Source organism: Synchiropus splendidus, chromosome 9 (genome assembly GCF_027744825.2).
Source record: "Synchiropus splendidus isolate RoL2022-P1 chromosome 9, RoL_Sspl_1.0, whole genome shotgun sequence".
NCBI lineage: Eukaryota > Metazoa > Chordata > Actinopteri > Syngnathiformes > Callionymidae > Synchiropus > Synchiropus splendidus.
Window position 1 is genome coordinate 24468529 of NC_071342.1, and position 21815 is coordinate 24490343.

A 21815-nucleotide genomic window follows, 5' to 3' on the forward strand; every position below is an offset into this window, starting at 1 on the left:
GTCATTGTTGGGATGTGGCTTTAAAGAAACAAAGTGACGGTATCAAAGGACGGGAACATCAATTCAGATGGTCACAAAACCGGGTCGTACCTGACAATGAACACGTGAAGTTCTCTGTCATGAGTTTATCAGAGGGACAGCACATGTGCTCAGGTGTTGAGGAGAGCAAATCAGAGAGGCTGGATGGAGATGGTTTGGACATGGACATGGACAGAGGAGAGAGAGAGAGAGAGAGAGAGCCAGTACATTGGTAGATGAAGATGTTGAGATGTTGGAACTGCCAGGCAGAAGGTGGAGAGGAAGGCCACAGAGGAGAGTGATGGAGGTGGTGAAGGAGGACGTGAGGTTTGGAGGTTTGAGAGAAGAGGAAGCAGAGGACAGGGGGAGATGGAGGAGGATGATCCACTGTGCTGACCCCTGAAGGGAGAAGCCCGAAGAGGAAGGAGAAGAAGATGAACAAACAGAAGAAGAAAAAGAAGAGTGTTGCATTCAGTGCTGGAACTGTTGTCAGGGACTATAAAATACAAGGTTTGGATGAAAAAAAACACAGAAATGTCACTGGAAAAGAGATTTAATTAATATTTCATATAAAAATTAATACAATTAAGTAGAATAAATCAGACCCATGTTTTATCGGTTTAATATGTTCAACACATTTGACAAAATTTGCACAATCATATTTAAAAAACAAATCATTTGCTACAAAATGTAAATGATTTCTGAAGCAAGAAGCAACACAACGTCATCACCATTTACCTGAGGCCGTCATTACTGTGAGGCTACTGCTGCAGGATATTTGACTGTCGATCCATGACGAAAACAGTGGACCCTGACTTTCAAATTCAAACCGTAAGAAAAGATTCATCTTGTGTTTTTGACTGAAGTTTCGGTGTTTCACACGTGACCAGACACACACACACAGTGGGGACCTTGTGGCCCTTCTCAGCTGGTCCAGAGCCCCATATGCTCCAACTCCTGTGGTTACTGTTGTTGTTTGGCTCCACGGCTCATTGGACGTGTGGAGCCATGACAGTGTGCAGGACCCCTTCCAAGTGCTGAGTGTCAGGCACTGTGTGTGCATTTTTGTGGGTTCTCATGATGACGGCAGAGAAAGGAATTCTGTGGAATCCCAGATACTGGGCTGAAGTTCTGTAGATGTAGGTGAATTCAAAACTCCTCCAGGGAGCATAGGAGGCGCACGGTAGCATGTGCACCCGGGCTGGCGATGGAGGTAAACAAGACGCGCCCCTTACCAAGTCGACTCTTGTATTTAGAGAACTATTCACTGCAGGGCTCCCTCCAGGACAAAGCATCACACTCACAACTTCAACCCTGCACCAGGACTCGGAACAAAACAGCAGCTAAAGAACAGCGGCGACTGACAAATATTTGGACAGTTCATGGGTCACAAACTAGCGACGAGTCGACCGGTCTACGTGCAGGTTGACAAACATGGCAACGTGTCTGACTGCAGTGTTGTAATTCATGTGAAAAGAAAGAACGCGTGTGTAGTGCTAAATGTTGTTCCTCAGCCATTTCACCTTGTGTGATGATGTCATCACTAGTCGACACTAACAACCTGTCGACGACTAAAATGTAGCAGTTGATTGGAGTCGTCTAGTGGTTGCAGCCCAAGTAGCAGCAGAAACACGAGTGTATTGAGTCAGGTTTTTCTAATATTGCTTTGACTGGGCGAGAAAGTGTTTAGGAAACCAAGCCATCTTTGGCAATGATTCCTCTCTGAGCCACTGGTCACATGACAGCAGTCAAAGATTTCATCAAGCACCTTTTCTGACCGCCCCGATACATTTGCACATGTTCTGACACACAAACCTTTGGTGAGTCTGAACCTACATCAGAATCAGAATCAAGGTTCACTGTCAGCTCCAGCAGCATCAGTGTTCATGACAGCTTCAAACAATGCTCAAATATGAATGAGTCACACTAGTGGGAAACTGATTTTAGAGCCACAGGCCGAGCACACCGTGAACTAACAGGAAATAAGAGTCTAAACAGAGTGAGAGAAGGGTCAAATAGTGGTCCTGCTCCTCCACCGACGCTCCTCTCCACCACGCAACAGTTATAAGATGGAGCTGCACACAGTCATCCTCCACCTCAGTTTTCACCAGCTGAACAGTGAAGGCTTTATAATCTGTGCTTAGAAAAGAGCTGCTGCTGTTGAACAGCTTGAACACTGCACTCTCAGCAGGACGTCATTTCCACATTTAAGTCTGCACTGAATGAAGCTGTGGGCCGCAGCCAGTGTTTGGATGTTTGGGTTTGACACACACGGTTTGAAGGGTTCCTGCCACGGCACCTTTCACAGGCTCGCCACGTAAACACCCGAGCCGTGGCTTGGGTTTCAAACTCATGATTTCTCAAAATCATATCATTTCGTCTGAGTCTTAACTCAGCATTATAACCACAGATGAGCTTTGAACTGACAAAGTCCCTTAACATGTGGTGTGCACCAGAGTTGTAGAGACTGAGACCAGAGCAGGCAGAGACCAGCTCAGTCTTGGGCCTTCAAAGTCTTGGTCTCGGACTTGGTCTCAGCCCCATCATTGGTCTGGGTCTTGACTCGGTCTTGGGTCTTCAAAGTCTCGGTCTCAGACTTGGTCTCAGCCCCATCATTGGTCCGGGTCTTGACTTGGTCTTGGACCTTCAAAGTCTCGGTCTCAGACTTGGTCTCAGCCCCATCATTGGTCTGGGTCTTGACTCGGTCTTGGGTCTTCAAAGTCTTGGTCTCGGACTTGATCTTACCCCCATCATTGGTCCGGGTCTTGACTTGGTCTTGGACCTTCAAAGTCTTGGTCTCGGACTTGATCTTACCCCCATCATTGGTCCGGGTCTTTCTGTACGCTGGTCTTGAGTCTAGTGCTCAGTAACCTCAAACACTCATTGCCCTCACGAACTCTGATTCACAGTTGTTCCCTCAAACATCCTTTCACTTTAGAAACCAGACGACTGCACAGAGCAGTGAGCTAACTACTAAAGAACTTGGGCAGGGAAGACACCAGGAACCGAGACCAGGGTGCCGGTCCATAACAAGCAACAACCAAACATTCAGTATAACCAGACTCACAACAGTGAGGAGTGAGTCCATTTTGGGGGGAGACATGTATCTGCCACTGGAGACAGTGACTCCACTGTGAAGAGTGTCGGTATAAAACAGTGACATTTACATGAACATCACCTGTATATACAGCTGTTGTTGAGGGAGGGAGGAAACCTGGACTAACAAGAGGCAAGTCAGACTGTGACTCGCTCTCTTCTGAGCGATCACAATTCATTAGGCAAAGCTTTTGGAAAGGTAACACAGGCGCAGGTGAGAGCCGCTGCTGCTGCCCACACACACAGCCTCCTTCAGGAACCCATAAAGGCTGTATAACAAAAGACCTGCTGGGTTTTAGTCCAACACTCCACGTTCATTTCCCAGAACTGACGAGTCATAATTACACCTTTCTCCTGTAGAGTCGCAGCCGTGATGATTCCCTGGTAATTACAGGAGTAAAAACTGCTTTTACATCTGAATGATTCCACTCAATATCTCTGGAGGCCAACAGAGCAGCCATGTCACGGAGGACATGGAGAAGAAAGGGAGGCGTTTTTCACTGCTACTTTTACCATGTTTTTATCACTTGACAAACTTGGAAAAAAACAAACTTGTCAGAGCCGACCCTTCTCACCCTGGACATGGACTGTTTGTTCCTCTTCCCTCTGGCAGGAGGCTACGGTCCATCCAGACCAGAACCTCCCGTCACAGGAACAGCTTCTTCCCCTCGGCCGTCAGACTGTTAAATTCGTGAACAGCCTTGTTGTTATGTTATTCTATTTATTTTATTTTTTATTTGTTTTTTTGTTGCACTTTATTCCAGGGCACTTTCCTAGTCAGTGGGCTCCCCACTGACCATGGCAATAAATTTGATTCTGATTCTGATTCTGAATGAATTGTGACACCCCAGACACTCTGTGTTGCACTGTTACTGGTTTGATTCACTTCAAATGCCTGGATGCTTTGCTGAATTACTTCTCTATAAATGAGAAGGTAGGCCAAGCCTTTGGTTGTTCCTTCCACGACACAAGTGTGTTGGTGAATTTATCATCTGCGTTACTGTTCAGCTGTTTCAGTCCAGATGTTTTTCTTTTTCATGTGTGGCTCCAGGATTAGATCAGACTGGAGACAGCGACAAAAACTGTAATTCTAATCAAGTATTTTTGTTCTTATTTCATGTCAAAATATATATATCAAAGTAAGTGTCCAGTTTGATTTCAGCAAGATGTCGTAGCTTGTTTCCAAAGAGAAAAACTTCAAAATGCCTTAGAAATAGACTTGGGTCTATAGATATTGAGTAAATCCAAGTGGACTCTTTAAATGCTGCATCTTTCCATGACGCAGTCAAGACTTGTTTCAAGACGACCCCAGACAAAGGGAGTGAAAGCTCCACTGACAGATCACCTCAGAAGCACAGCTGCTGCCTCAAGTCCGACCCGCAGTCACCTGGATGAAGCTGCAACACATCCACACTGCTGTCAGAACGGAACTGAAAGGTGTCTCTGTCGTGAAACACTGAGCTGCTCGACGCTCCAAGCAAGGTTATGTTTTCACGAAGGCTATCTTTGACATGTATTCAAATGAAGAGGGTCATGATGCGAGGTGGGGGAGAAGCATCCGCTGTTCAGTGATAAACAACACTGACACCACTTTGCATGCTGGGTTTCCAACCATCACTTTGATTACAAGCAAAATGAGTTCTAGTTTAAGATGCAGTTTTTCATTTTACACTGTCTTATCAAGAGAATCTTCGCTTGTTTTACTGCCAGATCTCTGGCTTATTACAAAACAAAACCATCTTGTTTCTGCTCTTATTTTCAGAGATCTGTTTTTTTCCAGTGAAGTGTGAGACAAGTCTACGACAAAAAAAAAAACAGTCGCCAATGACGAACCGACACTTTATAAACAAAGAACAGGATGCTACAGAAGAAAAGAACACGAGAACAGCAGATGTAAAGAGCACATCAGACGTGATTCCTGCTCTGATCCCACCACTCAAGTCGAGTATCAATGTTTTCTAAGGTGCTTTTCCGACTGAGCGTTTGAACTATTAAAGACAACCCGCACCTGAATTCACCTCCATTCATACAGCTTCAAATCTAGAACCGGGTCAGGACACCACCACCAGCACCACATCATCTGGAGTCCGAAGCACAGAGCAGGGTTCAGAAAAACACAGCCAACACCTCTTCCCCCATCTCATCCACGCTGCCCTTCATGTCCCTCTCAGGAGCCAAGATGGCGACCATAAATCAAGCGCCGAGATGTAATCTGCAGTGTCCAGGATGCGAGGGGCGAGGCTGCGGAGCATAATGCGACTGGTTCTCCATTGTCATTCAGCGGCAGGCAGCAGCGCCGAGAGCCGTGCCTGCACCTGATAAGAGTGCGCTCAGAGTGAGCCATAAATCACCGCCGGTGCCAACGGTTACACCACTGATTTCACACACCCTGCCTGCGTGCATGCGTGCGTGTGAGCGTGCGCGTGCGGGGCCGGGGAACGGAGCACAAAGAGCGTGCGGATCAGAATGGGAGATGAGGGTGTCGAGATGAAGCATTGGGAAGAGGAGGAAATGCCAGGACAGCACAGACAGAGGTGGAATATGGGGCTGGAGAAGGAGGCAGGCTATTCACTTCCCTATTGTGTCAAGTTTCTCCACACAGAAGGCCTGACCTTCAGCAGACAGACACCTCACACTCCAGAAGCATATCAGTGTACACCGTCCTCAATTTAATCACTCCACCTCTGTCTCACTGTCACAATTGGGGGCGGGGCAACGAGGAGTTGACCAATAAGAAAGGTTGTGACTGGTCCGTGGTGCTGGTCGATGGCCTTCTGTGATTGGTCGGCCCATCATGAATGGTGTGCCATGCGCGAGTTTCTGTCCACGCAGCAGCACCACATGGAGCAGCAGCGCTCAAACACAAACTCGGCAGAACAGTCTCTAAAACAGAAGCGTCCAGACGGCCAGCTCTTAGACGTCGAGCCAAAGGGGAAAAATATATTTTCACACTCGGTATCATCGTGTGTGACCAGAAGTTATTGTTGACTTTCAAACACATCATTGTGCTTTAAAATCGTAGCTGTCTGTAGTCGTCGTAAAAAAGTCCGATTTTATAGAAGCTAGATTCGATTCATATCAAAGACATCAGACACATAAACAAGATATCATGACTAAGTAATAAAATACAACTAAATAGACAATACATAGGTAATAACAATTTATATACATAAATAAATGATCAACACCAGGTTTCTCCATCTAAGCCCTTCAAGGAATCGCCACATTTCAAAAGTTCACGACAAATCCAGTCGTCTCTCATCAGCTTTTCTTTTCTTTCACTTCAGATGTTGCCGAATCCAAAGTGATGCTGAACCATAACACGGTTCACCAGTTCAACACACTTGAAGCACTGCGGCAGCAGAAGCACCTCCGCACCCCTCGAAGCAATGCTCCCCTAAAACCCAAGACGGCAGAGATGGCTTTATCTATGCCACAGATATTCAAGTCTTTGTGTCTGGTCCTAATCACTGGATTCCCATCGCCGCACCACGAGAGGCAGCGCTCACTCTCGCCATGGCCTCCATTCACTCATCCCCTTATTCCTTATTCATATGCTAAACCCCTGTAGCAGAGCCCCTTTGGCCAGACACACTGAGAGCTGGATGTTAACATGTGTAATCCCCCATTAACACGTACGAGACAACGTATCCTCAGTAAACGCCCACTCTCCCTCCGGGATTAGCCCACTGGGAGCAGAGGGGCGGCTGGTTCAAAGACGCTCCGCTTGGTTTCTAAAGGCCTCCTCACATCCCCGGAGTTTGCCCGAAGGACTTGAGCCATTCTGAACCCTGATTGCATTTGTATGATTTCTCTCTACACATAACAAGGTTTAACTCTTCAATGGGCGCTTGACATTTCACTCCAGATCTTGAATCCAGATGTGAAGAGGAAGTAGTTTGCGTCTCTACCACTTGACCTATATTAACCCCATCCCAGATTCCCCTCAAAACCTCTGAAACATACTGTAACTTAAAGGCAAATCTTTCACGGATGTTGAAGTGAAAAACAACGTTCAATTTCACACATTTGATTTGGCCTCATTGTAATACAACAATAACATCTTGTTCACACTGAAAGCTCTATTATCGAGGACCTGATATCATGCATCCTGAAATTCCAGAGTGGAGTAAAAATATGTAGCTATGGTTTCGCATTGCAGCATCAGCTATCTTGTCTGGCAGGAGAGTTGACACAAAGGGTTTCCAGATGGCACTTAGTCGACACTTTGACTGCTTCCTTTAGCGTCTCTGTCTGTAATTATATCCAAAAGTGTTCATGTGAAGACATAATTGTATAAAGACTCCAGCTCTTCCTGCAAATATGTCATTAACAGTCCCCGGAGACAAAGCATTTTTGCCCGACAAGTGAAAGGCAATAAGTTGTAGTTCTTGTTTAATGCTGTGCCAGATCCTTCACACATGAAAGACAGCACATCATCTGCATAGAGGGACGCTTACGTCATGTCTGTGGGACGTTGTTTTCCGTGGTTCTGTCTGCAATCAGGCCTCATTGAGTTTCAGGTGGTGAGTTCTGATGTGGACGGAAGTTTGGAGAGGAAATACAAGCTCAAAGACCTTGAGAATAATCTGTTGCCGGTTTCAAATCACCGCACCGTTGAGGACAACAGAATGTCTCTTTATTGCATTTACCAACGAACCACGACTCACTTCTTTTGCGGCCTGTTTTAGACGTCAACGTATTCTCAATGACAGTGCGCACAAATACAACAAAGCGATAGCAATACTTGCTGTATAGAAGATACAAGAGCCATCACACTATTAATGCAGCCGGTGTTTAGGCAGCATCCTCCTTCCAAACCACAGTTATGATTTCATCTCATTCTCGCCTCTTCCCCGAGATGTCGGCAAACAAAAGAAGGACAGGAATTGACACTCCAGGGTACAAATGGAAAGGGCTATGTATGTGACAGTGAGTAGTCTAGATAACTGGCATGCCAGTCACTCTGGCAACCATTGGTCTAAAAACCAAGAGCGAAGCAACGGCAGCATATGTTAGGGTGCTTCAGAGACACAGTGCCACGTGCCTGGTGGGAACACTCAGGTGGACATTGATAGAAGAGAGCCACTCAAGTTCCTGAAAATGTGCCGACAACAGGCAATTTCGTTTGACCCACTGTGTTAGTATTGCTGTTCATGTCTGGTGATACTATATCTGGCGCCGGAGAGACACTGTGCCACGGACTTAGGTCACCAAGGGATCATTTACCCAAATTTGACCATCATGCTAAAGCCGCTGATGAACAAATACTTGGCATCAATACCAGTCAAATCAGCACTGGTCATGAAGTAGTGTCAACTTTTACAGTCACCTAAACTCGACCTTGCTTAGAGCACAAGTCAAATGGAGCCCACAACCCCCTCCTTCCTTCCATCACTTTCAATACAAACACTGGGTCAAGAACAGCCCACAAACTCCATTTCTGATGTAAGGTTTAATGAGAGCACAAGGTTGAAATGAAAACCATTCAAAGACCGTCACCTTCGACCTTTGACTTCCAAGATGGCTATTTCCCCGAAGCCTCTGCGTCTCTTGCACGGCTTCTCTCTGGAAATGTGAAATTAGCTGAAAGACGAGGACAATTACACGAAGGCTTTACGTGAAGACTGGGGAGGGGGGGGGCACTGGGAAAACAAAGTGATCACAGAGCAAATCTGCTTGACTTTACGAAGCCTGGTCTGAACTGCTGCCAGCGGTTGCCCTGCTTGGATGATTCCTCCCTGAGCAGTTTCATGTTTACACCTTGGAAAACGCCGAATGATCAAGAGGGAAGCCACTCCGACACATTCCCCTCTTTTGTTCCGGCCCAGGACGCTCGGCTGAGCATCGCACCTCCACAGTAACATTAGAAACATCTAATTGACTCAAAATATGCAGGTCATGCTTTTGAAGTTCTCCTCCCTTTGTGCTCTCATGCTTCCATTTACAGTAAATCAGCAGGAAAAAAAACCCATCTTCAGTGTCTCTCCTTATGAACTGGATCTAGTTTTCCTCGTTTTTTTTGTTTTTTTTCCCTCTCCTTCTGGCAGCAAAAGCCGGCGAGGCGTTTTATAGCTTTTCTCATTACCTGCTTCTCCAAACAGTGAGTGAGGGGCAGCGGAGCATGGCTGAATTATTCAGGTGCAGCGATGTTAGCGCTCCTGCGAGGGACATCAGCGCGCAGCCACGTCAGGATATAAACTTTTATAACGGCCAGGAATATGGAGGGGAAACAATGAAGCGGTCCGGGGGAAAGTTTTATTTACTAAATCAGGAGTGAGCTGGAGCAGGTCGATAGAAACTGAAGAGCCATCACTGCACTCCCATTGATTAAGTGAGTTATGGAGGGAAAGTGACCGGCAAACTTCATCAATACACGCTTCCGTTCTGCTAACGCACCGAGCAGAGCGGATGAGAGCGACTTCATATTTGTGATATCAACAGTTCCACCACTGCGGACACAGCAGGGAGCGTGGGTATGAAAAGAAGGAGAGGGGACCAGGACCTGCAGGGAGACTGGTGCACCACTGGAGAGCTGAGACGCTGAGATAGTGGCTTTATAGGTGTCTACACGATGGCAGCGCCACAGGCGGGCAGGAGGAGGAAGTTGTACTGCCTGTTTTTGGTATGTTGTCCAGCTTGGCAACAAAGACGTGTTGGTGGGCAGGCAAGGAAAGTGCGTGCCCATGGAGAGGAACGGTGAGTTATTTTTGTGAAAAGAGAACAGACCGGTGTGGATAAGGAGGTGGAGCTGGCACAGGTGAGGAGCAAAGATGTGTTGTGTGTGTGATGGGCAGGGCAGGTTTCACGAAACAGTGGGCCTCTTCATTGTAATCCATGGGTTTGAAAAACCTCATATCACTGACAGCGCCACCTATTGAGCTCCAGAACACTTGGCACTACGAATGATCAGTGACAGTCCCTGGTCAATAGAGGGTGATGAGGTGACCCCCGTCATCAGAGTGTTTAGAATGAAGTGAAATGCACAAAGCACTTCCTCAGTAACACTTCCTGCCTGCCCTTCAGCACAGCATCTCAGTCAATGACAGATATGCCTTGGACTCACAGGTAATCAATCATGCAGCATTGAGGACTCTGAGGCGGAGGATCAACTCCCCACAAGTTCCGTGAGACGGCAGAGAAGAGCTGGGCCAAAGCAACGTTAAAATCACTCCCCCAAAAAAAGTCAAAAAATTCAGATGCTGCAGTGACTGATGGAAAAATACTGAGGAGAAGAGGATGTTATAGATATTATTGACTTGTATCTGAGTAACTAGGATCAATTCCCACACTCATTGAAGCGATGCATGCACACCCAACTGTCCTGTAGTCATCGCACAGCTAGTTGTTCGATTGTGACGAAATGGTTGGGAAGTGGTTGTTGAGGTTTTTCCCCGCTGTGGTAAAATGTGGGTCTGTAACTTAAAAACACAAGACAGGAAGTTCCCGTGTGGCCTACTTGAAACACTGTGCTAGAGTGACTGGGTGAGGATGCTCTGTTTAGGGCCGAGGAACAGGGTTTTCAAGGCCACCAGGTGACGGAGGAGGATTTTTATAGGACAGATGCTAAATCAATAAAGCTGTCATGTGGGTGCATTCTTGGCCCGTGGTTTGTTTACAGAACTCCATCCTGACCAGCTGCATTTTTTTTCACACCTCCGCTCCTTTCATTTTGATGCTAGCATGAGCTAGCCACCCAGCGCGGCGGCCGCCACCTTCCCAATGAGGCTGGCACGACGTGGCTCTGGGCTATTAATACCCCACAATGCCACGGCCGCAGTGGTGGCATCTGTCTTCTCAGGCCTCCCCCTTTCTCCTGCAGCCCTCCCCCTGGCTCATCCACCTCACCTCTCTTGCTCTTCCTCCTCCTCTCCTCTCGTTATTTTCGCCCTTCTCGCTGGCGCTCAGATGGAGGCGCAGATCCCGCCGCGTGCTGAAAGGAAGCTGAGCAGCTGCCAGCAGCCACACGCTGGTTGCTGAGGAGAAAATTGACAGAAATTGTAGAACATCCATTAAATCTCTTTAAAGTGGAGGCAGCAGGAACAAATCAGTCAATGTTAACGAAAGGAACGCAGCCAAGAAATTGTGTGTACTATCATTCAAATAATATCTCAGGCGTTGCTGAGATCAATACGACAAAAATTTCAGGAGGAAACTCTGAGAACACAGTTACCGTAATTTGATGTGACTGAAAGAGATAGCTGAGAACCATAACAAGCCTGGTCAGTTTAAACATTAGGGACGCTCCTCATCCTCTTAAACATCGGGAACATTGAAAATGAAAACTAAAACCAACTACGTCTATAGCAAAGAGAAGACTTAGACAGGCAATGGCCAAACTCAGCTCCGTATACAAAAAGCAATGTTCGCGATGAATGTATCGTCCATTTAGTGGGATTAAAAAAATGTTAAAAAAAAGAATGGTCAGTAGATTAAATTAAATACAAAGTGAAAAAAGAGATTATAGAGTTTAGGTGTCAAACAAATATAAAGGTGTCTGTATCGTTCCCTCTAAGCACTGGAGAGAAACGATCTGGTCTCCTATAGCCAGAACCACCGAAATCTACCACTAACATGGTGTTTTGGCACAAAACTGTGAATATTAAAAGGATCCCAACCTTGGCAAAGCTCATGCTCACTTTGGAAAACAGTAAACTGAGAAAAAAAATATAACAAAATATAAAGTTCTCTGGATAAAGACGACTTGCTAAATTGACTTGCGTTCTTTCGACCTTGAATTCTGCTTTGTGAGATTGTAAATATTTGCTAAATTTGTTCAAGTTGAATGTTTCTTGTCCTATCAGTTGCCTTCAGGCTTTAATGTCTCATGATAGTATAGAAGCTTTGTTTGTCATGTTATGCAGGCCGTCACATGGCCCTCATCTTTGTTGTCTGAAAAAGAAGGAGCTTCTTCATGAGGTCTCTACCACACCTTACAACTAAGTGAAGACGATACAAAGCAAGTTATTGTCATGTCATGAACTGGATCTTTGACTTGGTAAACAATAGACATGAATCAAATATCTTTTGAAAGGCACACAGTCGTTTAAAAATGGCTTCCTACACAGCAACAGAAGAGAACTGTCAGGCAACTGTACGTGACAACCAAAAGCAGACGTGAAGGAAGTTACAGCCCCCTACTGTTTAATATCCTGACTTGCTGCCAAGTGCCTGCACACAGATCCCACTTCAGGTGTGCGGAGCTTGGCAGCTCCTCATCTTTCAAACAGCGAACCGTCGCTAACTTTAGTTTGCAGACATGCGCTGTCCCAGCTAGACGCACGGCTTAGCGACATCACTTTATGGCTACAGATTCAAAGCAACAAAAACACTATCAAGTGTTGATGTTCTTTCTGAACATGTCCCTCTCAGATCATTAGCTCTGCTGGAGCTTTAATTGATCTTTATTTCCCCTGATTACGACCATAATTAAACACCAAAAAGCTGCCGGAGCTCGCGGCCATCTGCCAGTGGATGGGCACCATCAGTGAGACGCAGGGCAGCCAACCTGACACTGATTCAGCTGAAGGTGACGCTGAAGGCACTTCGGCCCCTTTTGTCCAGTCCCCCGGTCACATGTCAGGCCGGCAGCTGACACGCCGCGCCTGCTGCTGCTGCTGCTGCTGCTGAACACTACCAGCCACGCGCCAGGCTTTTGTGACGGCAGCACTCCACAAGATCAGGCAGCCCTCAAGGTGGCACACTGAGGAAGGTTGAACTCATCCGCTCCAGAAACAAGACTCTCCATCAAGTGGTGAGTTTCCTGCTGGAAATCTTATAAAAGAATAAAAATATAAAGACCTTGTTATCCAAACTGAACATGGAGTTGAGTGACTTAACAGAACAGACTTCAGTGAAATATTTCCCTCCGTTTTATTAAGTGCCTGGAACATTAATCTATATGGTTTTTAATCAAATGTTTTCTTTGTTTTAAAACACCCTCCTGTTTAAAATACAAATAGTTTGTTGTTTCATCCTAATATGGATTTTCAATAGTTCCCTTGTCCTTCTCGGTCCTGAGTGCAGACCAGCTTATCAGACGACTCCGGTTACTTTTAAACTTCAAACAGGAATGTGAAGTGGCCAAAGCAGACGTAATGAGCGCTGAAAACAGCCGCCATTAACTTCTGACATCTTTAATTGAATCAGGTAGTTGCAGGTTAGCGAGGCCTATTTTCCAGCTACCCCGCTCACATGTGGCTCGGATCCAACTGATCAACTTCCACCCCCTGGAAGCCCAAACAACCCCTGCTGAGCAGATCTGACCATGTGATAAGACGGAGTCATGTGATCTGCAGGTCAAACTCAGTAGCTCGGACGAAGACGGCCGCTGCCTCAGCCGATCAAAGATATCACACATGAAAAAAAGCTGCCATTAAAACTTCTTCACATGATGTCCTCGCATTAGATTTACACCCATTCCCACTTTTATAGTCGGCTCAAATCGAGTTATGAACTTAATCAATCCGCGCCGGCTCGCAGTGACTGTTTTATGATTGTCCGAGGTCAGCAGGTTTTATTGACCCGACGACCTCCATGCGTTTGAGTGGAGCTGAAGCAGAAACATGGACGTCTGAATCCACCTCCTCCCTGTGCAGCCAGTCCTTGAGAGGGACTCCTTCTGATTTAGTCAGAGAGGATGAGGAGGACAAACCTGCGCCAGGAGTGATGGATGACGTGGGAATTCCAGTCTGGATCTCTGTGGCCTCTTCCATCTCCTTCCACTGGGATTATGAGAGACGTGCGTGAGTTCCTGACCTCGGCGAGGAAACAAGGTGATGTTTCTTCAGCTGCACGCTGAGCCGGATCTCACCCTGGGGAAGATCACGGCGCTGGGCGGCAGGTTAAGGGAGTCAGTCTATCGCCCGACACATCATCGCGAGTTGGAATGCAGAGGTGAGGAGCTGGAGGTTAGCACAGGCCTCGGCGCCTGCGACGACACAACAAATCAGTTGACAAGTTAATGGGGGGAAAAGGAGATTAATCTGCCCCAGAACAGACTTTGGATGCAATCACCTGAGGAGAAAACGTGCAGAGACAGAGGCACATGAATCACTCCTGCTCCACAGAAGCAACGAAAACTGTGAAACACATGACTTGATTGTGACGACCCTGAAATGTAGCGAGATGTTTTCACTGGCTCGGACAAAAGTCGAAAAATGTTTCATAAAAATGTCCAGTGGTTTCCTTTTCCGCCTCTGGATCCCCACTGTGGGTTTCCATCTCTGCACGAGTGCATTGTGAAGACGTCACGTGGAGGGAAAACACAGCAATGAGGGGACTGTAACAAATTCAAATGGCCAAACGGGGAACCATCTGTGCGTGTGGGCACTCGCTGCTGGGGGTCACTTCAGTGGTGTCTCTCTGGGGACAACACAGCCACCTCACACGCCAGTCACATGAAGCATGAGTAGCACACGAGTCCAACTCAAGGCTCAAGATACCATGACCCCAGGTGCCCTATTGTTCCAATGAAAGTTCTTTGGAAGGAATGATCAACTGAAAATATGAATTTGCACAAACACCAATTACCTGCTAAAATGAGCCTCCAATGGTTTCAATGGACCCACTTCCCACTTAAGGACACATGGATGGTCTTCTTGAGTGATCATGTTTGACAAGGTTAGGAGCAGGATCATGGAAAAACTACCTCTCACACACAACTGTTGGCCCTGAGCAGAAGTGTACGTTGATGGAACGGCCAGTGGCCATGTGACACCAACATAGGAAAGTCCCTGGTTGACCTGGGCTTTTTATTTTGGCGTCAGCTACTCTAAACATATATTTCAGAATTATTAATTCAAAGTATTCTGTAGGGTTCAACAGGTCTGTAACATTCAGACCAATGCTGAGGGTGGTGGACAGGAGGTCATGGCGGCCCAGACCTTCCAGTGACATAACACCACACATGAACATAAACCGTCCACTTTCACGAGCCCTCAACCCCTTCTGCTGGGTCCAGAAACGTACAGGCCACGACTCTAGTGTTAAGCCACTGGTGTTGAATAAATCTAAATGATGCCATCAACACGCAACATAGTTTCCAGGACGGATTGATTTCACCTGGATTAAAAATGGTAAAACTTGCTTTGAAACCCTTCATTTGAAATGAAAGTGCACAGCAATGGCATCCAAAGGTGACAGCTGGGACACACACTGTTGTTGTTGTCCAGCTCTGTGCGTTAAATACATGCTGCAGTGTATTGTGTCAATGTAGAAAGCAGTTTTCATCTTTCTTTAATGATGAAATTGAAACACTTGTGTCCATAATTGTGTACTTTAAGTGAGGACTTAACACAGTGTAGCTAGGGGTCGCTCTAAAGTTTCTTCAGTTGATTTTTTGTGTTGAAGGGTTTTCCTTGTCCAAGTCAGTTTGCTGCCATGGTTTCCTGTAGGAGATGGCTGCCTCCTCTTCGGGGGCACCTCTCTCTCCATGATGCCACCTGCTGCCAGGCAGCCAATAGAATGTCCAGAAGCAAACAGCGCTGACGCAGGAGTGGCTGATCTCACCGTGCCGCCTGACTGGCCCAGCAGCATGGACACATGTGGCTTTCCTTAGATCATTACCTCCATTAAGTCATTAGGCCGCTCTGAGCGAGGCCTGTTAAAGAGTTAACACTTGGTGTCTGCCCGACCCTGATGGGGCCGACACGTCGGCCGCAACAACTGACACATCGCTCCATCGCCATAATTAGGAAAATTGCTCTTAACAGGTCCGCCGTTTAGTAATGGTCTCATTCCTTCCAGCTCGCTCTGACGCGAGCAAACTGCAAGAAGATGTCCCCATTAACTCCTCGCACCACAAGGCCAAACTCCTCCAGTGTCCCTTCCACACACACACACACACACTCTCTGCTGGCTAATGGTGGTAATGAGCCGCGGTCTGGTGCTCCGACAGATCCTTCTCTTATTTTGACCGGACAGCCATTATTTGAAACTTTTTTAAGGGCTAATGCTATATGCAAGAAAAGAGGAGGCAATTTGGGAAGAATGAAGGATGGTGAGACAATTCGGCGGTGAGCAGCATACCGGGCTTTCATCTTGTCCCCCCCCCGTCCCTCCACCACCATCAGCACCCCCTCCTCCCCTCCATCCTCTGACCAAATTAAATTGAAACCAGATGGAGCAGGGCCTGGACTGTGCGTTGTGTCAGATTGTCATGGCGCATTAACCATGACTTCACATTGAGACAGTCTGCTTGGACCGAAAAAAAAAAAGTGCCTCACAAAGAAGAGAGGCAAAGGGGACAGAGACAGAGAGTAATGGTTCTTAAAAGATGGAGGGAGATGAAAAAGGGGAAGGGAGGGGTGGGGGGGGGGTTAAGAGAGAGGAAGGTAACAAGACAGGAAGAGGATTGATGAATATGGTCCTGCTGCCAACAGATCAATCCCACTGATCGCACAGCTGGCAGCGGCCGATGATATGAAGGCCATATGACACGGAGACGGGCCGGCATCAGGAGGGCTCAGGATGGTGCCATACCTTTACAGATCAGATTTAACATCCTGCATAAATCTGAATGCTAATCCAATAATCATTTCATTAACATCTGCATATCGCCCCGGCAGTAAATCCCCCACCGACTCAAGCTTCTCTTCTTCATCGGCTTTAGCCCACTCAACCTAGGAGTGCCGTCTCCTGCCGTCAAGACTGGCAGGACGTTCGTTTGAAAGCTTCATCGCCGGTGTAGTTCAGGAATGAAATTTGCCGTTTTTCATGTCAGTTAATCAGAAACATATATGTTTTCCTCTAAAATGATCCACGCTGCCGGACGACGGCGGCTGTTCTCCTATAGTCCACCGTCTTAATGTCGTCGTGACAGTGTGTCATGCCATGCACTGCCACACATCAGCCGGCACTCGCTACTGCAAAATAAAGTCAAAGGAGCTGAGGTGCAGCACCAGGGAGGATGCACTTGTGGGTGGAAAATATGGCGAGCAACAAGTGAGGTGGACAAAGAGCGCTACAGTCTCAGAGTGTAAAGTACGAGACATGTCTGTTATGAGTTATGAGTGAACTGTAGGTAATCACAGTCGTCCATGGATCATTTGATGTAAATGCTTTTATTCATTTGTTTGATCAAATTTAATTGTATTTGTTTTCCTTTTGTGTCTTAATTTTCCTCTAGTGAACGCTGAGTCTAAACTTAAAGATATGTCGTCCACCTACTACAAAGTTGATCTGATTTGAAAAGTAGAGCAACCCTTCTTCTGCCACCTCCTTCTCACCAGGTGTCGCTTGACCCTGGAAAACAGGATAAGTGTCAGAAAAACGGATGGAAAACTGTACCTACTTCACCCCAGAAAAGTAAGAAAGTATGCTAAAGTGCATTGTTACAAGATGAAACATTCTAAGACACTTAAAGATTCTAAGATAATTTATTAAGTTGTGTTGGAACAAAACGCAAGCAATTAAATGTTTAATGTATCTTACATTTTAAAATGTATCTCGACTCAGAATCTTCTGTTCACTTCTTCGTAACTCAAAATAAATAAACAAAAATAAATGTCCATTTTTCCTCAGCTGGTTTGGTGGGTGCACTCGCTTCTCTTTACAGCAAAATGACTGCTAGGACGCAGAATTTCCAGAGCAGCCACGCGCTGAAGATTTGAATCCTCAAACTCCTTCGACTCTAACTGACATTAAAATGACATTACAGATGTACTTATCTCTGCCACACTGATCGATAGCTGTCATTGTTCTCGCTCGCACGACACAGTTTTGGGACAGACCTAAAAATGATAGAACAACTAGTCGCCAGGTGAATGATTTGGAACTAGTTGAACGGCCTGGTGCTGAGGTGTCTTGAAGACTTACAAGTGTAATTTTACAACAAATTAAGGGAGGGGCCCCAAAGTGATATGGACGAGGTGCAAATGTCCTGGCTCCACTTCCCGAGAGGGTCGAGTCCCAAACAGCCAGATCTTAAACACCCATCGCTCATCTTTCCCTCCCTGCACTTCAGAGATAAAAAAGCTCGCCACTCACATGAAAGTTTAATTCCGCGGCATAACTTTCCGCCAACTATTAGGCGATACGTTCAAGCGAAGGCAAGCATTCATCTTGCGTCGCTGCCTGGGGATCAATGCTCCACTTAACCTCGTGCAGGAGGAAATTACAGGTTTGACTTCAACCAGCGATATCATCTCATCGCAGGTGTCATTAGCCCAGCTTATAATTGACAGAAGCATTAACATGTCATTAACACATAAGCTCAGACTTATATTTGAACCTTTTAATGAGGCCATCATTCAAAATTAATAGATTAGTTATCATAGCTAATGTGTGAGGTGTCTTTGCTTGTCCCCACAGGTCGCCGTTTTCGGGGAGGGGGGGCTCCCTCAGGAAAGGCGGTGGTTCAGGTCGAACACGGGGAGACAAGAGTGAGTACTGTGGGACACCTCGAGGTGAGGGGGGTGATGAATGAGCAACGCCATCTGGGCGCACAGATTCCACCATAAATATCAATGAAACTTTTGTCCTTGAGCTGCTTTGACTTTTGACCTTGACAGACAGGCAAACATCATTTATTTTTCCACCACATGTTCACTGGATGTTTCTTCAGTCACTACATGTGTTTACCTGAAACCGCTCTGACCCGCCAGCCATCATTTACGCGTTGCTTGTTTTTGATCGCGTTCCTTACCAACACAGTTTCAGTGTTAGACACAGGAGATGATCCAAAGTGTGTCTCCGTTGGAAATAGATGCACCAGAGGAGTACAACCAGATCGAGTTACACTTAACTCTGGACGGTCCATGTTGGTGTCTGGCTGTCTCCCACACACTGCTGTGAGGGGCAGTCCAGCCAAAGGACAATACAATACATCAAATGTAATAATAATACTTATTATTATTAATTAAATTGGATGAATTAGATTAAAAATAAAAGGAACATGAAATCAATGAGTAGAAATGAAAAGTGAACAGAGGTTACTTTATTTTATTATATTGAAGAATAAGGACAATAAAGATCACAAATATGTGAGTATTCTCCGTTTGAGAGGTGAATTCCCTGGTTCACAATGAACTTATTTTTTCTTTATTTAGTTTACATTTTTTTAATTGACATAAAAAGCTGAACAAAAGTATCTAATCGAATTAACATTTAATATGAATGTTGAGAACCAAAGCAGCCCATGCAGTCACCCCATTGAATGGGTGCTTTTCAGAGTGCAAACTATATCGTATCGTATGAGCCAGTGACCAGTGGTTGGTACCAAATCACCCATTCTCCTAGTGCGTGGGTTCAAATGATGATTGACGTCCCTTTCCATGAGTCCACGGTTGGGGTGGGGAGGGGGGCGGTGGGGTAGCTCCCCAGCTTGCTTAGGCTTCAGTGGTGGAGGAGCTGGTCAGAGACGGGTTAACTTTGAAGAGATCTGATTTTGGCAATGTCTTGTCAGTTCTTTTGGATTTAAGGACATTCTTAAACTTCCCCCATTCCTTGGTGGGATTGCTCTTCCAGTCACATGATCAGCTCCAGTGAAAACCAGCAGAAACGGACTCATTCCATTGGGAATATTCTAAACATGAATGATATGGACACGACATGTGTCGGGCAACAATCTCTGGTGAATGAAACCCCAGGGTGGCAGGACCCAGGGAGTGGCTCTCGTATGGAAGGAGATGAAACCACTTGGAGTTTCGCCGCTGGTCTTGAAGCGTGTGGGCCTCAGAGGCTCCACTAATCCTTCCAAGACCCTGATGTGAAAACCAGGTAGCCCTGAACCCCCACCTGAGTCTCCAGCCTCCTGCTCGTCCTCCCATTCCCGGGTCCTAACAGACCCAGTGATGGATTACATGTTACTCCTCTGTAGCACATTGTTTTCTTTAGCACAGCAGGGTATTCTATTTGTAGAAGGTCCGGCCAGCGGAGCATTGAGGAAATCTATCACTGCACTGCTGCTTCTGCTGAACTGGTTCCTGTCTGCGAGGGGAAGAGCAATGATATCTGGAGCTGTCCGCTCCCGGCAGGGTTCCGTCTACAGACCCAGATCCCAAACGTCCTTCTGTCACAATGAGACACTGTTTTAAAGAACCCAAGTGGAGCAAAATAAAGAGTTGGTTTGTGTCTGTGGAGGAAGCTGCTGATTCAAAACATGACAAACAAAGACTTATGACTGTTTGGGTGAACAGGCTGTTTGCCATTTTAGAGATTTGTTGTGTAGCGATTGCCATTTAACGGTACTTCTGTAATGATCATTGAGCCTGTGACTGTCACTGGATTAGGATTTAATTATGTATCATTGTGATTGGTCTGAACAAAATGACTTAAGGGGTGCGACATCAGCTCCTTCAGACTGCTAGGTTTTTCCAGTGTTGGTAACTGAAATGTCACCCTCGTGCTTTGACAAGAAAAGAGGCCATTTTGAAGTCCCAGACAGAAGAAAGTGGACACAGTAATGAAAGGCCTTGCTCATCAACGCAGGGGAAAAGTGACGCTGCCAAAGTGCTAATGAGAGTTTGGAGCAAATGGAATCGTTTTTGCAGACTGCAACTTCAAGCAGATTCCAGGAAAAGACCAGTTGAGTGAAGGAGAAAGACATCCAGGCCAACGACGGTGCTGATCAAGCTGCTCAGTGTGAGATGGACCGTCACCTTCCTGATCGCTCACTGATGGCCGAGAGGGTTTGCAGAGTTGGTGTCAAGTACACACCCCATGTCCCCTTGCAGTCTTAGTAAAACAGTTGGTTTTCTATGGAACCTTTTGGGAAAAATGTGTAGAACTTACAGAAAGGCCAGAACTTCATCATCATCAAAATCAAAACGTCTTTTGGAAGAGAGTCTACAGACCCAGATCCCAAACGTCCTTCTGTCACAATGAGACACTGTTTTAAAGAACCCAAGTGGAGCAAAATAAAGAGTTGGTTTGTGTCTGTGGAGGAAGCTGCTGATTCAAAACATGACAAACAAAGACTTATGACTGTTTGGGTGAACAGGCTGTTTGCCATTTTAGAGATTTGTTGTGTAGCGATTGCCATTTAACGGTACTTCTGTAATGATCATTGAGCCTGTGACTGTCACTGGATTAGGATTTAATTATGTATCATTGTGATTGGTCTGAACAAAATGACTTAAGGGGTGCGACATCAGCTCCTTCAGACTGCTAGGTTTTTCCAGTGTTGGTAACTGAAATGTCACCCTCGTGCTTTGACAAGAAAAGAGGCCATTTTGAAGTCCCAGACAGAAGAAAGTGGACACAGTAATGAAAGGCCTTGCTCATCAACGCAGGGGAAAAGTGACGCTGCCAAAGTGCTAATGAGAGTTTGGAGCAAATGGAATCGTTTTTGCAGACTGCAACTTCAAGCAGATTCCAGGAAAAGACCAGTTGAGTGAAGGAGAAAGACATCCAGGCCAACGACGGTGCTGATCAAGCTGCTCAGTGTGAGATGGACCGTCACCTTCCTGATCGCTCACTGATGGCCGAGAGGGTTTGCAGAGTTGGTGTCAAGTACACACCCCATGTCCCCTTGCAGTCTTAGTAAAACAGTTGGTTTTCTATGGAACCTTTTGGGAAAAATGTGTAGAACTTACAGAAAGGCCAGAACTTCATCATCATCAAAATCAAAACGTCTTTTGGAAGAGTCACAATATTACAGACCAACCGCAAGTTCATGTGTATTAGTGAACAAGCTGACAGACACCGGCACTCACAGGAAACCGTATAGGATGATCTGTATCTATAGTTGTTGCCACTCT

The 21815-nt window shown here is 46.2% G+C and overlaps 1 long non-coding RNA gene across 1 annotated transcript in view; it reads right to left on the bottom strand.

Moving 5' to 3' along the window:
* Window positions 1–8817: 8817 nt before the first annotated feature.
* The window catches only part of LOC128764981 (uncharacterized), a 32721-nt gene continuing 19723 nt past the window's right edge, over window positions 8818–21815 (bottom strand). Inside the window, exons 3-5 of the long non-coding RNA XR_008415811.1 lie at window positions 13928–14044; window positions 13769–13838; window positions 8818–11090 (exon numbers count right to left, since the gene is read on the bottom strand). This is a non-coding gene — a long non-coding RNA (uncharacterized LOC128764981). The remainder of the gene's footprint in view (window positions 11091–13768; window positions 13839–13927; window positions 14045–21815) is intronic.